Raw genomic sequence first — 16,482 nt, forward strand, 5'->3', positions numbered from 1 at the left:
ACGCGTCGTCCATTCACAAGATGTCCTTAACAAACAAACAACTTGAAGTAGTCGCTTGTCTCGAGAAAACGTAAAAATTCACAACCGGCTCATATAATCTGCGCCGACATTTTCAGAGCCTCTAATGTGCTCGACTCGGAATGAATATTCTTGTAACGCGAGGCTCCACCGTAATACCCTACTGTTCAGGTGTTTTGCCCTTAAGAGATACTGCAGTGGTTGGTGATCGGTCTGTACGACAAATGACGTTCCGTACAGAAAAACATGATACTTTTCTATCGCCCAGACCAACGCTAAGCATTCCCTCTCGATTGCTGAGTATCTCTTTTCGCGAGGCTGAAGTTGACGACTGGCATATGACACAGGGTGGAGGATGCCATCATGCTCTTGCATAAGGATAGCGCCTATACAAGAATCAGAGGCGTCAGACCGAAGCACGAATTCTCTTTTCAGATCGGGTGCTTTGACGATTGGCCCAGAAGACAAAGCCTTTTTGAGTGATTCAAACGCTTCTTCTCTATCCGTGGTCCACGTAATCTTGTTTTTCTCCATCTTCCTCGTCATCTCAGTGAGCGGCTGTGCTTTCTCGGCGTACCGAGGTATCAGGTCACGGTAATAGCCAGCCAGTCCAAGGAATGACCGGAGTTGCTTCTTTGTTTCAGGCTTAGAAGCACAGGTGATCTTCTGTATCGTGCTTTCGACTGGCCGTATGTTGCCATCTCCCAATCGATGTCCCAAAAAGGTGACTGTGCTCATAGCCACTTCACATTTCTGTGGCTTGATCCTTAGTCCGGCTTGTCGTATCCTGGCAAAAAATTGCTTCAAAGTTGTTAGATGTTCTTCCCACGTAGTGGTAGCCACCAGTACGTCGTCTATGTAATGAACGACGTTGGGTATTCCAAGCAATAACTTTCTCATCAGACGAGTGAAGACCGCGGATGCGGTCTTGATGCCAAAAGGCATATACAGGAAATGATAATGCCCTGATTGGCTTGAAAAGGCGGTCTTTTGCTGCGAGTCTTTTGCGAGAGGAACCTGCCAATATCCTTTAGTTAAATCAAACTTCGAGAACCATTTCTTTGTTCCCACTTCGGCAAACAAGTGATCAGTTCTGGGTATAGGTTCTGCATCAGATACCAGAACATTGTTTATACGGCGAAAGTCTATACAGGCCCTGTAGCCATTGTCTGGCCTTTTGACTAGTACCAAAGGAGAATTATATGGAGACTCTGAGGGTTCTATAATGCCAAGTTGCAACATGTCTTGCACTTCCTTTTCAACGACTTCCTTCATAGAGAATGGCAATGGGTATTGTGGGGTGTTAACTGGTTCTGAACTGGTCGTTTGTAACCGACACTCCACAAGGTTTGTTTTACCTGGGATCTCCGAGAATACGTCTTCGTAGGTACTTAAGATGGCCCGTATCTCCACCCGCTGTCGCTCCCCGATTTCATCTCCAAGCTTTATGGAGTCAATACCGCAGCTACCCTGTACTTTGAAAGTTGGTAGTGGTTTCTCAGACTCCTCTTCCTCCAGAACGACAAAAGATGATGTCTGAGGAAGCTGTTCTTCACGGCGTTCTTCATACTTTTTCAGCATGTTTATGTGGAAAAGTTTTTTGCTGTGTCCAAGGTCCAGCCAGTAGTCATAGTCGTTTTTCTTTTCTATGACTGGAAACGGCCCTTTCCAATGCATCAATAACTTGTTGTTGCTTGTGGGAAGCAAGATCAATGCACGGTCACCAGCTTTCAGGTCCCGTTGCTTGCTGTGGCGGTCGTAATACCTTTTCTGCGACACCTGTGCTCGGCTCAGGTTTTGTCGTACCAGCTCCAGTGTCTTCTCAATTCGCTCTCTTAAATCCAGGACATATCCGTACGTCGTCTTAAGTTCTTCGTTCTCCTGATCATGAGTCCATAGCTCTTTCAGGATGCTCAGAGGTCCTCGAATATGTCGGCCATAAATAAGTTCAAATGGTGAGAACCCGGAGCTTGCTTGTGGGGCTTCACGATAAGCAAACAAAAGAGGTGCTAGCAAGCGATCCCACCATTTAGGCTGTTCTTGAACCATTTTGCGGAGCATTTGCTTGAGTGTTCCATTAAACCTCTCTACCATCCCGTTGCACATAGGATGGTATGGAGTGCAGCTAAGATGCTTGACTGCCAGTAGTTCATTCACCTCCTTCATTAGATCTGAGGTAAAGCACGATGCCTGATCAGCCAAGACTTCTCGTGGAAAACCAATGCGAGAAAACATCTCGACAAGTCCCTCGGCCACTGTAGCTGAGTCAATTGCTGTCAAAGGCACTGCATCAGGGTAGCGAGTGGCGAAATCCACAAGAGTCAAAATATACCGATGGCCTTTTGCCGAGGCTGGAGTTATCGGTCCAATGATGTCGACCGCCACACGTTCAAAAGGGGTGTCGATCAACGGCATACGCCCTAGAGGCACCTTGCCCACCTTGCCTTTCGGTAAAGTCCTTTGACAGGCGTCACATGATCGGACATATCTGCGGATATCTTCTTGTACCCCGGGCCAGTAGAAGGCGTCCAGAACTCGATCTATTGTTTTTTTTACACCCTGATGACCTGACATGACATTTTCATGAGCCAAACGTAACACTTGGCCTCTCAGGGACTTCGGGACTATGGCTTGTTCGATGATCTTACCAGGGGACAGGAAGTATTGTCGGTAAAGAATACCATTCTTGGTTACGAAAGAAAAAATGGTGAGCCGTATCCGTCTTCTTTCTTTATGTCCTTCCTGTCCCACTGACCAATGCAGGGCCCACAGGCATTGGCCAACACCATGCCGGAAAAGTATGGAGATCTGATACGTATCTCCGCCTCAGGGGTTACGATGGTGCTGCCATCAGCCAACCACAACGTCGCGGTAGTGCCAGTTAGTGCTTCATCAGGTACTAATGACCGGCGTACTACCAACGTGTTGCTTCCGGTGTCCCTTAGGACTCGAACAATCTGTCCATTCACTTCCCCTGGTAACACTGGCATGGGACGTTTCTTACATTGCGCTTGCGTCTTCACCGTGCCCATAACATTGTCGTCTCGGTCCGAGTCGTCGCCATCAATCATGGATTGTTGTGGACCGGTCTCTTCTTTGGGTAGCATTAAACAAGATGTAGTTGATTTCGAAGTGCCAGTCATTTTCTGACAGCCCTTCACATCATGCCCCCACTTACGGCAGTTTGTACAAAATACTTGTTTAGGTTTACTTCGACAGTCAGAAGCCTTGTGCCCCTTACGGCCACAAACAAAACATTGCATCTCTGCTCTTGGGCTTGAAATCAATTTAGCCTTCCCAGTTGTGTCCTCACTCTTATTCTGAACTATTAATAAGTTCTTCAATCTCTTTGCCTCTATGTATATATCAGCTGCCTCTGCCATGGCTTCCAGAGTCTTGCAGTTCTTCTCCCGTAAGAAGAGCGCCAGCTGACTACTGCAGTTCGCCATGAATTGTTCGGCTACAATCAAGTCACGGACTGAATCGAAATTCCTCTCTGTCTGAGACATTTCTATCCACCTGTCAAAGAAACTTTGGAGTCTCGTGGCATACTGTTTTCCAGTTTCGCCGTCTTCAGGCTTGCTTTTCCGGAATTTCTCACGGTAGCCATCAGCCGTGAAGCGAAAACGCTGGAGCAGTGCCAATTTGACTTCGTCGTATGACAGGGAATCGTTCGGTGACAACCGTCCAAATACCTTCAGAGCCTCTCCGCCAAGGCACAAACTAAGAGCCGTGGCCCACTTTTCCCGTGGCCAATCTTGACCTGTCGCCACTCTCTCAAACCTTTTCAGGTAGGCGTCAAGGTCGTCTCTGTCCTCGTTGAAAACGGGTATAAAGTTATGCGGGTTCACTACCATAGGCGCGTTCCTTTGGTTGCCCGTGTCAGCCACCGTAGGCTGACCGACACCGGCCTCAGCTACTCTCAGGCGCAGTTGCAGCGTCCTCTCTTCTACTTCCAAGTGTCGCTGGCTTGCTTCTCGGGTTTGGTTCTCCGTTTTTGCTACTTCAAGACGTAGCTGTAAATTGCGGCCTTCCAGCTCCAACTGTTCTTTCTTCGCGTCTCTCTCCGCGGCTCGTTCATCGCGCTCACGCGCTTCTCGTGCGTCAAACCAAGCCTGCAATTCTGCTCCCTCCAACCCCATGCGTTCTGCCAGCGCCATCAACTCTCGCGAGCCCATTTTACTTTTTTAGTTAGCCTTACTCAAATCTACTTTTTAGTGGCAAACACTCACGTCCTGTCGCGGACGCCAATTTGTGACAGGTTCAGTAAATAAAGCCAGTCGAGCTAGCTGTGAAACGTTATTCTCTCACGAGAAAAGGAAGTGAGCGTTTGATTTGCAAAAAAAAATTATACTTTCACAAACACACAAAAAAAAACACAAAAAAGGAAAATACTAAGATCAGAAAAATGTTAACTAATTAGCACTGTCAGTTTCGTTAGCGAGCGGAAACCTCTAAGAGTCTAAACAGTCCTTTTTGTTAAAGTCCTCGTGTTTGAGTCCGGACGCGAAAGAAGACGGATACGGCTCACCAGCGGTTCACGCCCTTCAATAGTCCATTGGGGAAGCTGCCGTGGAGAGAGTGCATAAGCTCGGGCCCGTAGCCCGACGGCTTGCTCCCGCTCCCGGTAGACGTCATCTGCTGCGCTGTCTTCCGCTCGAACATCAGACCAAGGTCTTGCCAAGGATTCGCCAATAGCCGCTGCGGTTGAATGGTCACCAGGACCCCGTGGAAACAGTCGCCAGCTAGGTGGATGCCCTGACGCCCAGGAGGTACTCGCACCCGACGAGGTCGCACGCCGCACCCTAGCCTTCTTCTCCCAAGCACGAGCCCGAATCTCCTCTTCCTCGTTCTTCGATGCCCTGGCTCTGGATTTTTCTCCCATTTCCTTGAATTTTCTTCTTTTTCCAATCGCCAGTGTTCGCCGCACTGGCGCAATACGCCATCTTGCACACATTGTCAGTAGTTCATCTTACGCGCCAAATTTGAAAGTCACTTGACTCGCGCACTTCACTCACAACAGTGTCGTCGTTTTGTTCTCGCGCTATAACTATCATCATGCCATACCAACTAGCCCAAGCTGCCACACTTCTAAGTTACACTCCCCAGCCTTCGCTGCGTATCGCGCCGACGAAATGACGAGAACTTTCTGTAATCTCGCACGGAAGGTATTTAATAAAGCAGCCGGGGAGAGAGATGAGGAGAAGACGGAAGTTAGCGCCAGAGCGCGTAGGGATTCCGCCGTGTAGTCGGCGAAGGTTTTGTCCGTGGAGACAAAGCAGGAGAAGAAGATGATTTCCACCTGAGGGGTGACGACTTGAGCTACAGGCAAGAGTGTGTGGTTACCGCTATCGAGCGAAGACGTGTGACAACAGCTGCGTGTGTGAAGCCGACGTGTTTCCGGCGATGAAGTGTGGTGCTTGGCGAGCGGCCAATTGAAGAGGCAAGGTTTCCTGGAAGAGAAACTTCGGGGGCGACGGAACGACAACAACGCTGGACTTTGAGTGAGTGATTCTCGGAAGAGTATCATCCAGATTTTTGTTCCAAGAACTTTGGACTGAATAGGTTTTCTATCTCTTTAGTCTTCAAGTGTCTTGGTTGTTCAATGCATGCGACTGCACTGTGGTGCGTATCGTTGTCTGTATCCGTTGTTTCGAGTGTGGCTGATTGTACTGTGTAGTACGTTGTTTAATTGGTGACATATTGTACTCAACTATTGTGGAATGTGCATATTGTGTATTGTTTTCGATCTGCCATTATTTAGAATATAAATCTGTTTTGTTTATCAACTCTCGGCTCTGACGTGTTCTTTGGGCCACAGCCGGCGTCCGCTGGCGCGCCAAAAAGGACCACTTCTAAATTGTCCACGCTTTCGTGGTGCGGTTCGGGGGGCCGATACTTCGGCCCTTGGAATTAGCCCGGCGATTGCCTCCCGAATTAACGGGACCCGTGACAATCTATATGAGCTGTAGTCTTACACTCAACCTCAATTCGGGAATTTGCTGTTAGCTGGAAAACTATCTTAGAATTATCATACGAAATTATTGGAATGTATGGGTTGTATGCTTCGAGTTCAGTTGAATGTCAATTACATGCCATTTCAAAGGATACACCCTACACATTCTTCATATATGGTGCTGCCGGAACAGCACGAACATCATTTTATGAGAAGTCATATTTGCTCTTATTACAGGATGAGAGGGTGCCGCTGACGCCCTGCATAGTCTACCCCGGCCCCAGCCAAGAGCAAGCCTAGTTGTTGAACCTGCACGTGGATGACTGAAAAATCTTCCGTGTCTGTAATGACAAAGAAGGAGTGACAGCACTGATGGGTTGTTGTTTTTTTATTTTAAACAATGTCTACTGCCGCAAGTTCTTTTACAACCGCCGTGATAGAGCGACTTTTTCTCGGCGTGAGCTTGGAGTTTATCAAAGAAGTTGTTCAGGCAGTACGACGCTCAAAATTTTAGTGTCACAATGCCTGAACAACTTTTTCTGGTGTAGTAATGGTTGATGAACAAATATTATTATTTTTGTAAGTAATTTTGTCTAAATATAGCTGGACCATTCCATCCCAAATGTCCCAGCCACTTTGGCGACCATCTGAAATGTATTTGAAAAAAAAAGCGTGCTGACTTACTGCGTTGAAAAGAGTGAACTGCTAGAATATTTCAGCGAGAAAAAAAGTTTTGTTCATGTGTCTGGCTTGTGAACTTCCTGCCATAACACCGTCTGTGTGCTGTTTGTGGAAAATTTCATTTTAAAACTACCACTTATTTATTCTAAAGCAAATTTAGTCTACATGTTAAGTAAATGTGCTTGTGTAAGGTATTTGAAGCTCGATAATATTAGTGCAATTTTTTCGCCACATTCGCATCGAAGAATTAAGCCAAATGTGTTAATTTTGCATTTTTTATTGCAGTATTGCGCTTTGTATCAATATCTGAGTAGTGAATACTTACTTCACAGAAAGGTATTTTGAGGAAAAAATGTCTTTAGACCTCTCGAGCTGCTGAAATATACGAGAAATTATCACAAATTTCACAAAATCGTGATTTTTGTTCGTATTGAGATGCAATTTGCTCCATGTTGTGATACAATGGAAACTCATCATTATACCTAAATTGTAAGAAAATAAAATTCTTTCTATAATAAAAATCTTATCCAAAAAGAACAGGAAAGAGCGCTGTCAACTGAATTTTATTGAAGGTGCTACGAGCGTTTTTATACGGTGCACAAGAACAGGGCTAATCTGCAACAACACATGTGTGAACATGACAAAATAAGTTTAACCGAGAAAAGAATACTCATTTTCGGAAAAACAAGTGAAGGTGTACTGATGCATTGTTCCTTGGCCTTCCTGATAAAAACTTCTGAAATCTCTAATTTTTCTGCTTGTTTTTTTTTCAAAACCATGTTTTATGAAACCTAGGACTGCACTTACATTTTTTACGGTGTCCGGCCATGAGACTACAGCAGCCCTTCTTAACAATTAAAGCATGCTGTCTTGCTCGATCACTGAAGCATTGCCCAGTTTGTCCTATGTTTACTTTTACACAAGTTAGTGGTATCTTATACACAATAGATTGGCATTCAGTAAACCAATTCTAGTGACGAATGGTGGAAGATTGACTATTCCTGTTGCTGTAAGTACATGCACTTTTGAAAGTTTGCAAGGGGTGGAAAACAACAATGTCATATCAGCTGGCTCTTTTCCTAAAATTGTGAGACACCTTAAGTACGTAGTATCGAGTAACATGCAAAGGTCATTGGTCATTCTGTTTTTCTTTGGGTCCTGTTTCCTTTAACTTTACTTTCTGCAAGAGGGTTTCGCAAACGAGGGTTATGATGCTGTTGAGGTATTGGCTGGTGCTATCAGCCCAGGAGTGCTAAGAATGTTCTGCCTTTTGATTGTGGGCATTCAAAATTAGTAAAAAGAAGAATTGACACCAAATGTATTCAGGCCACCCTTCAGAAGTCACGTTAGCACAAGGGTGAGGTCAGGCTTAAAACCAGATTAAAAGACTAAAAGAGTCTGGATATCCCAACAGAATCGTCACACCCGTTCGCGAAGCCCTCCTGCATAAAGTAAAGTTAAAGAAGACAGGACCAACAAAAAACAATGACCGAAACCTTTGCATGTTATACCACTTAACGTGTCTCACAATTGAAAAATTAGCCAGCAGATATGATATTTACGTGTTGTTTTCCACCCCTTGCAAGATGTCAAAAGTGTGTGTACTAAACAGCAACAGGAATGATCAATCTTGCACCATTCGTCACGAGAATAGGTTAGCTTAATGCCAATTTAAAGTTTGTAGAAGTAATTTTTATCAGGAAGACCAATGATCAGTGCATCACTACACGTTCACTTATCCTTTCCGAGAGGAAGTATTTTTTTCTCAGATAAGATTATTTTGTAGTGGTCACACGCGTCGTCGCGCATGAGCACAGTTCTTTTACTCCGTATAAAAGCGCTCGTAGCACATTCACTAAATTCAGTTGACAGTCGGTGCTCTTTCCTGTCCTTTCTGTCTCTTCCTGAAGTTTTCGCGTTGTAACTAGCAGACAACCACGTTGAACGAACTCGCCCAAATTAAACTGTTGTTACGTAACACGTAGACCGAGTCTCGTGTAGAAAGAAGGAGCGGTGCATTTAAAGTAAAAATTTTCACACACAACACCAGACGGCATTCCAGGAAGTTCAGAAGGCAGCCACGTGACCAAATATTTTTCCGCTCCTAAATATTCCAGAAGTTCAGTATTTTCATTGCAGCACGAGTTTTTCGAAGACATTTGAGATGGTTGCCAAAAAGGCTAGGACTATTGGCATAAAATGACCCAGCTGTGTCATTAGCCATAATTATACATTACGCCTTTTGTATTTTGTGTGTCCTGACTCAGTTTTGTGTTAGTTTTTAGCTTATTCTGTTTCTGATCATTGTATTGGTTCTTTAAGTATTCGCTAAAGTTATATGTGCGAAAACCCATATATGTTTGCATGTACATCATTTCTCATAACCAATTGTTATACACCCAGGAATACAAAGCTTAAACCACTGTGATTGTATACATTTGAAAACACTATCGGTATATATTTTCGCAGGCATCACTTCTTGGGAACGATTAAGTACATGAAGGCGTACATAGTGATATCATGTTGATTGTATATATTTGAAAGAATTATAAGTATATATTTGACTGTATTTCATTCCTATTAACCGATTGTGTCCATGAAGGAGTATTAAACTGGAAACCACTGGGATTGTAGATACTTGAAAGAATTATAGGGATATATTAAAGTGCATTTCATTTGTAGTCTCAATGTACTTGAAGCAGTACACTAAACTGAAACCAGTGTAATTGTATGTTTCAAAGAATTGCCAATAAAGTGAAACTGAAAAAAATATAATAAACATTTGAGGTGTTGCGTGTGTAGTGTACGTATAAGTTAACACGTTAGACATCTGGTGACAAAGTTGTGTTGCAGAAGAAAAGTTTATAAGGTTTATTTGCCTATTAAATAAATGCATTATGCAAGGGCAGCAACGCTTAGTTTTTGCTAACGCGCATTATGCATATACAGTGAAGTATATATAGATCCAGCAGAAGTTCATACACGATTGTACGTGTTTAAAATTTTGCCCACACGCAATGAATGAAGCTCGACAGGTGGCGCACCATTGATAATCAGGACCACTTTCTTCAAGTAGTGTGCAATCAGCGTATGCAGATATCTATTAGTGCAGTCTAAAAGAATACTGGCACCCCTGATATGAGCAATCAACACCCTTGTGCACCCTTCTCGCACCCTCCACAGTGGGTGCTAAAAAAGCTAAAGACATTGAAGGCACAACGAAATTTTGGCAGCAAGGGTTGCGGCAGCGGACAAGCAACTAATTTCGTCCTTGCACTTCGTACAGGTTGCAATTCACGCCTATGGCCATCGACGGACTGTTCGCTTCAATTGGCATCGACTGAAGTGACGTCAGCTATCCTGTTCACGTCACAACTCGCGCCTGCTGCTATCAACACTTTGGTGAAGTGAAGCGACGCCTATCGGAGTGACTTCATCAGCCGGACTGCCTACAAAAGCGGTTGTCCTGTGCGCCAGCCCGTCATTTGGCAGCAAGGGTTGCGGCAGCGGACAAGCAACTAACTTCGTCCTTGCACTTCGTACAGGTTGGTTGGTATGTGGGGTTTAATGTCCTAAAACCACCATATGATTATGAGAGACGCCGTGGTGGAGGGCTCTGGAAATTTAGACCACCTGGGGTTCTTTAACGTGCACCCAAATCTGAGCACACGGGCCTCCTTCATTTCCGCCTCCATCGTAAATGCAGCCGCCGCAGCCGGGATTCGACTTCGCACAGGTTTGTCACATAAACTTTTGCATCTACTAATCCTTCTTAGCCGCTGCCCTGTTGCCATCAGTGTCTCGTGCTTTTTTTCAAAGTGCCGTCGTGTGCTGAGCTAGCGAAAGATATAGCAACACTACGTGCTGAATTGGCATCAATGCAAGAAAGTCTGAGCATGTTCAATGGACTGTATGAATCCGTGAAAGTTCAAAATGAAACCATCTTGAAGGAAAATAAGTTTCTGAAAGAGGAAAACGCGAAGCTGTCTCAACGTCTTACGTCACTCGAGCAGTATTCACGCCTCAATAACGTAGAAATCAAAGGTGTTCCCGTCACGGAAGGTGAAAATTGCCTGGCTGTAATACAAGCTATTGGTAAAAAAATTGGTTGTCCTGTTGTACCTTCTGACATTGACATCGCTCATCGTGTCCCCGCGAAAAAAGACAAGAACATAGTCGCGCGCTTCTGCTCGAGATCGAAGCGAACGGAATTCATTAGTAAAGCTAGGAAAGCTAAACTCACCACTTCTGCAATTGGTCTTTCGCGAAGCAGTGACTCACCTTTTTTTGTGAATGATCATCTCACGCCAGAGAACAAGCGTCTTTTCGCGCAAGCTCTCGAATTGGAGAAGGCTAAAGGGTGGCGATTCCTCTGGACCGAAAATTGTGTGATTAAGGCCAGAAAGACTGAAAAATAGTCGTGTTTATCGTATTTCTAACGCAAACGACCTGGCCATATTTACATAATCAGTGCGCCTGCACATCCTTTTTTTTGTGTTTCTACCATGAACAGAGGCATGTTCTCGTGTGACAAAACGTAAGCATTGCTCCATGATAAACCGCCTCAATTTTCATTCCTTCATTGCAATATTCGCAGTCTTCGAAAGCATCACGATGATCTGATCAACTTTCTTCCTATACTTGACCATAACTTTTCAATCATCTGTTTGTCGGAAACGTGGCTGACACAGGTAGATGGCAATCTATTTGATCTGCCAGGGTACATCAGTGAACATAGTTACCGTGGAAATCAGAGAAGTCGCGGATCTGCTATCTTTGTGAATTCATCGATTGCGTACACCCGTCGTCTCGATCTTTCATTCCGAAATTTATTGTGCGAGTCTGTATGGTTAGAGTTCGACCGGAATGTCTTGCCACTCAATAACAGGCCTACAATCCTGGCATCCATTTATCGTTCCCCGTCATCATCTTATTCGGACTTCTGTTCACAGCTAGAAGAAATACTTAATCTCTTAACCAATGAAAATAAGAACATCATCATTTGTGGTGACATCAATATAAACATACTTCCTCCTAGCTGTCAATCGTGCTCTGATTATATCAACTGCTTATTTAGCTATGGTTTCTCTTCCTTAATTTATGTTCCAACTAGGTGTGACACTGCCGGTTCTTGCACGTTAATAGACCACATATTTTCATTATCAACCTCTCATTACACCACCGGAGTCATTGATTATTCCATTACAGATCATTATCCCCTGTTCTTCGTTCTTGGTACCGGAAAACGTGCACAGCACCGTCAATATACGAAAAATTCCTTCAATGAAGCTTTATTTGCACGAAAAGTGCATGACACATGCTGGAATAACGTTTTTCGAGAAGATTGTCCTGAGAAGGCATATTCGATTTTTCTATCAACAATAACGAATTACATTAACGATTGCACAACCCATGTAACCCATAAGCACACATTCTCGTCTCTTAGGAATCCATGGATTACAAATGCGCTGCTGCGCTCAATAATAAAGAAAAATAATCTTCACAAAAAGGTGAAATTGCAGCCTTTCAACGCATCTTTGCGAGCTAGATTTAAAAATTATAGCAACATTCTTTCTAGCGTCCTCAAACGTGCAAAACGGGAATATTATGAACGGCGAATAATTGAAAACGGAACAAATACTCGGCGTAATTGGGAGCTAATTAAAGAATTTTTGAATGTTAGGGAGTCCGATGCCAGCATTAAAAAAATAATTTACAAAGACAAGGAATACTCTACCGAAGCTGATATGTCAAATGTTTTTAGCGATCATTTTGCCGTGTGCCAAAATACGCTCTCACTTAGCGTTCCAGCCCATATTCCACGTAGCCCTCAGTCCTTCTTCCTTCGCCCGGTTTCTTCTTCAGAAGTTTTTAACGTAAGTTCTTCCCTCAAAGTTACGGGACCAGGCCTGGACTCCATCCGGCCCTGTAGAATAAAACTGGTTGCTGCAGACATATCATTAGTTTTTGCAGATATTGCTAACAAAATTGTCAGAACCGGTATATTTCCTGAGTTGTTGAAACGTGGTGCGTACAAAAAAGGCTCTCGTGATAACGTTAACAACTATCGCCCCATTTGCATTTTGCCATTTTTTGGCAAAGTCATTGAGAAGCTTATCTACAGTCGTCTGATGCACTATCTAAACAAATTTAATCTTCTTTCCCCACACCAGTTTAGTTTTAGGAATGGTTATTCAACGGAACAAGCATTGCTCAAATCCACGGATAACATTAAACAATTTATTGACGAAGGGTTCGTTGTAGGTGCCATATTCATTGATCTAACAAAGGCATTTGACACACTAGAACATTCTATTCTTCTGGATAAGCTCGAGTCTTTTGGTATTACTGGCCCAACTCTAAATCTTATTCGTAGCTACTTGTCTAACAGGCCACAAGTCGTATATCTTAATGGTCAATTTTCATCGACTAAATTAATTAACTGCGGTGTTCCCCAAGGTTCTATATTAGGTCCGTTGTTATTTCTACTATTCATAAATGACTTATCTAATACGCTTACGTTTTCTAAGTGTTTGCTATATGCTGACGACACGACCATTTACTCACCACATAAATCGCTCACCGCACTTCAAGACAGACTTAATGCAGATCTTAACAACGTGCATTCATGGTGTAGAAATAACAAACTTCAGATCAATCCTACTAAAACAACTTTCGTTTTCTTTCATAGCCCACAAACTGTGGTTTCTTCCTCCATAACTGTCTTGCTGGATAATTATACTTTACTGGCATCTGACAATGTTAAATTCCTTGGTGTTACTCTCGATAAACATCTTAAATACAATAGTCATGCCAATTCACTTATAAAAAGGGTTTCATTTGGTATCCGCATTATCATTACAACACGTGCATTTTTTCAACCTCATGTTCTCATCTCACTTTATCATGCTTATATTAATAGCCATTTATTATACTGCTTATCATCATGGGTTAACGCATACGCCATTCATCTCAAACCGCTTCAACGTCTTCAAAACCAGGCGATCAAGTTAATGACTTTTAGCCCATTCCGTTGCCATTCTCTACCTATCTATCAACATCTTCGAATCCTACCCATTCAACAATTGTTTTATCATAGATTGTCGCTCATCACATACCGTCTCATTCATCGGGAAATATCACTTGATAACATTCCTTTCCATATCTTCGTCAACAACAACAATACAAGTTTTTCAGAGCGTAATAACTTCCTTTTACCTAAAATCAGATCAAACTATGGCAGATACACAGCACGCTTCTTTTGTGTTCATCTTTGGAATAATATCACTCTTCATGTTAAGTCGTCTCATTCATTGCAGTCTTTTAAACATAACATGAAAAGCATACTGTTAATTGAGCCCCTTGTTCATTTGTAATAAAACACTTTCATTATTACCTCTACGTTTTCAATTCCTGCTTTTACGTATTCTTGTAGTTTTGTATAATGTTGTTCTGGTAAATTAACTTTTTCGATTTGACTATTTATTGTTCTGTGTTGAATGCACTTTTTATTTTTGTTCGCACTTGTAGCTTTTGCTGCTGTTACTTACCTTTTATGTACCCCATTAACGATAGGAGGTCCCCCTGACAGTTTCTTACTTTGGGACCTCCTGACGCTGTATATATTATGTGAGCTCATTTTTTTGTACTCATGTACTCAGCAATGAACTTGAATAAACCCTTCTTTAAGGGTGTTTTTGTAACACCGTACAGGTTTTTACATGCACACCTTATTCTAAGGGTGCATGAAAAAGCACCCTTTTTGGAAGATGCTGAATTAACACCCTTAGGGTGTCCATGGGACAAGCTCATTTACATCCTTCTGGGTGTAAAAATTTTTACTGTGTGGCGTAGTGCTAAGGATGTGTTCTACAGCCAACACTAGCCGAAGACTTGCGGTCGTCCAGCAACATGTTCTCAGCAATGTTAATGTAAACACTAGCACAGGCTAATTTGTCCACGGTGCCAGACTTTGTGCCAGACTTACCATCCATTTCTTCGTCTGCTGACTGGATACGTCTGCATTTGTAACTGTCACATCACAATCTAACGAAAGCTCTCGTGGCCTTTTTAGAGGTGGACCCTTCGCTGCACGCGAATGCTGTTTTGGTTTGGAGAGGTAACCCATTTACCACGAAACGTCGTATAAACTTCTCGAAACGACTAGAAAGGTATGCGAACAAATAGGTATAATATTTGACGTTGAATGAACATTTTTCAAAGAAAGTTTTTAGAAGACGTTGAGAAAACGTTCTTAACAAGAAGTCTTTTTCAAAACGTTTACTAAAAGTTATTTTCTAAAACTTTGGTAGAATTCGCGGATGAGGTTTTGGGGGTGTGTTCCACGTTTCTTTCTTTTTGAATCGATGAATATTCGTTTACCTATTTATGTAGTATATATTTTTACATATTTTTACACACTTAAATGTAATAACTGAGCTCTCTATTGAGCAGTAAAAAAGTAAGATACGGAAATGCGGTATGAGCCTGCGTGGCTAGAGTAATTTTACTTGTCTGGACGTGTTTACCGGCTGTTCAGGCGCCTCTCGAAGAAGCTGGTTGGAGTCGATTTTCCTCGTGTTTCAAAAGTGTAGCTGCGCTTCGTGCTCGTGTTTTGTGTTCTGCCAGTGCTGCTGATTACGGAGATACGCTATACTCAAGCAAAGACGTGTGACTTAGTATCGTGGAGCACTCGCCAGTTATGTACCACGCTGCTGCTGTCGGCGCTTTGTTATCACTGCACGTTTTGCCTACCATGTGCACGATAAGTGAGCTTTTGTTTACCTGAGGACCCAGCTTTTCTGCAGTACTTCAGCAGTGTAAAGGCAATGTTGTGTGAAGTTAAGCGCAGACAAGTTTTTTGTGTGTGTGTGGAGTGTGATGCATGCACGCGTAGCGGGAATTCGACGGCCGATTCGAGCAAAGTTGTGGCGGCTGTCCACCTCTGTTGGCAGTGCTGTTGGAGAGCGGCCCTGCTCGAGAGGGACCACTATTTTAGTTTATTAGTTCTGCAGTGTTTGTCAGCTCTAGGCGTTGATACCTGTTCATATAGCGCGCTTTTGAATTGAACGTGTCTAAGGCAGTTTCATCTGCTGTAGGTTTCATTTTAAACAGCTGTAGTATCGTTATACGTTATGACTACTACAAAGTAAAATATTTTACACCCAGAAGAGTGTAAATGAGCTTCTCCGATGGATGACACCCTAAGGGTGTTAATTCAGCATTTTCCAAAAAGGGTGCTTTTCCTAGCACCCTCAGAATAAGGTGTACATGTAAAAAACTGTAGGGTGTTACAAAAACACCCTTAAAGAAAGGTGCGTTCAATGTCTTTCACTTTTTTAGCACCCACTGTGGAGGGTGCGAGAAGGGTGCACAAGGGTGTTGAGTGCCCATGGCAGGGGTGCCAGTATTCTTTTAGACTGCACTAATAGATATCTGCATGCACTGATTACACACTACTTGAAGAAAGTGGTCCTGATTATCAATGGTGCGCCACCTGTCGAGCTCCATTCATTGCGTGTGGGCAAAATTATAAACACGTACAATCGTGTATGAATTCTGCTGGATCTATATATACTTCACAGTATATGCATAATGCGTGTTAGCGAAAACTAAGCCTTGCTGCCCTTGCATATTGCATTTATTTATTAGGCAAATAAAACTTATAAACTTTTCTTCTGCCACACGACTTTGTCCCCAGATGTCTAACATGTTCACGTATACGTACACTACACACGCAAGACCTCAAATGTTTATTATATTTTTTTTCAGTTTCGCTTTTTTGACATTTCTTTGAAACATACAATTACACTGGTTTCAGTTTAGTG

This window comes from Rhipicephalus microplus, chromosome 6 (assembly GCF_043290135.1).
Source record: "Rhipicephalus microplus isolate Deutch F79 chromosome 6, USDA_Rmic, whole genome shotgun sequence".
Classification (NCBI taxonomy): domain Eukaryota; kingdom Metazoa; phylum Arthropoda; class Arachnida; order Ixodida; family Ixodidae; genus Rhipicephalus; species Rhipicephalus microplus.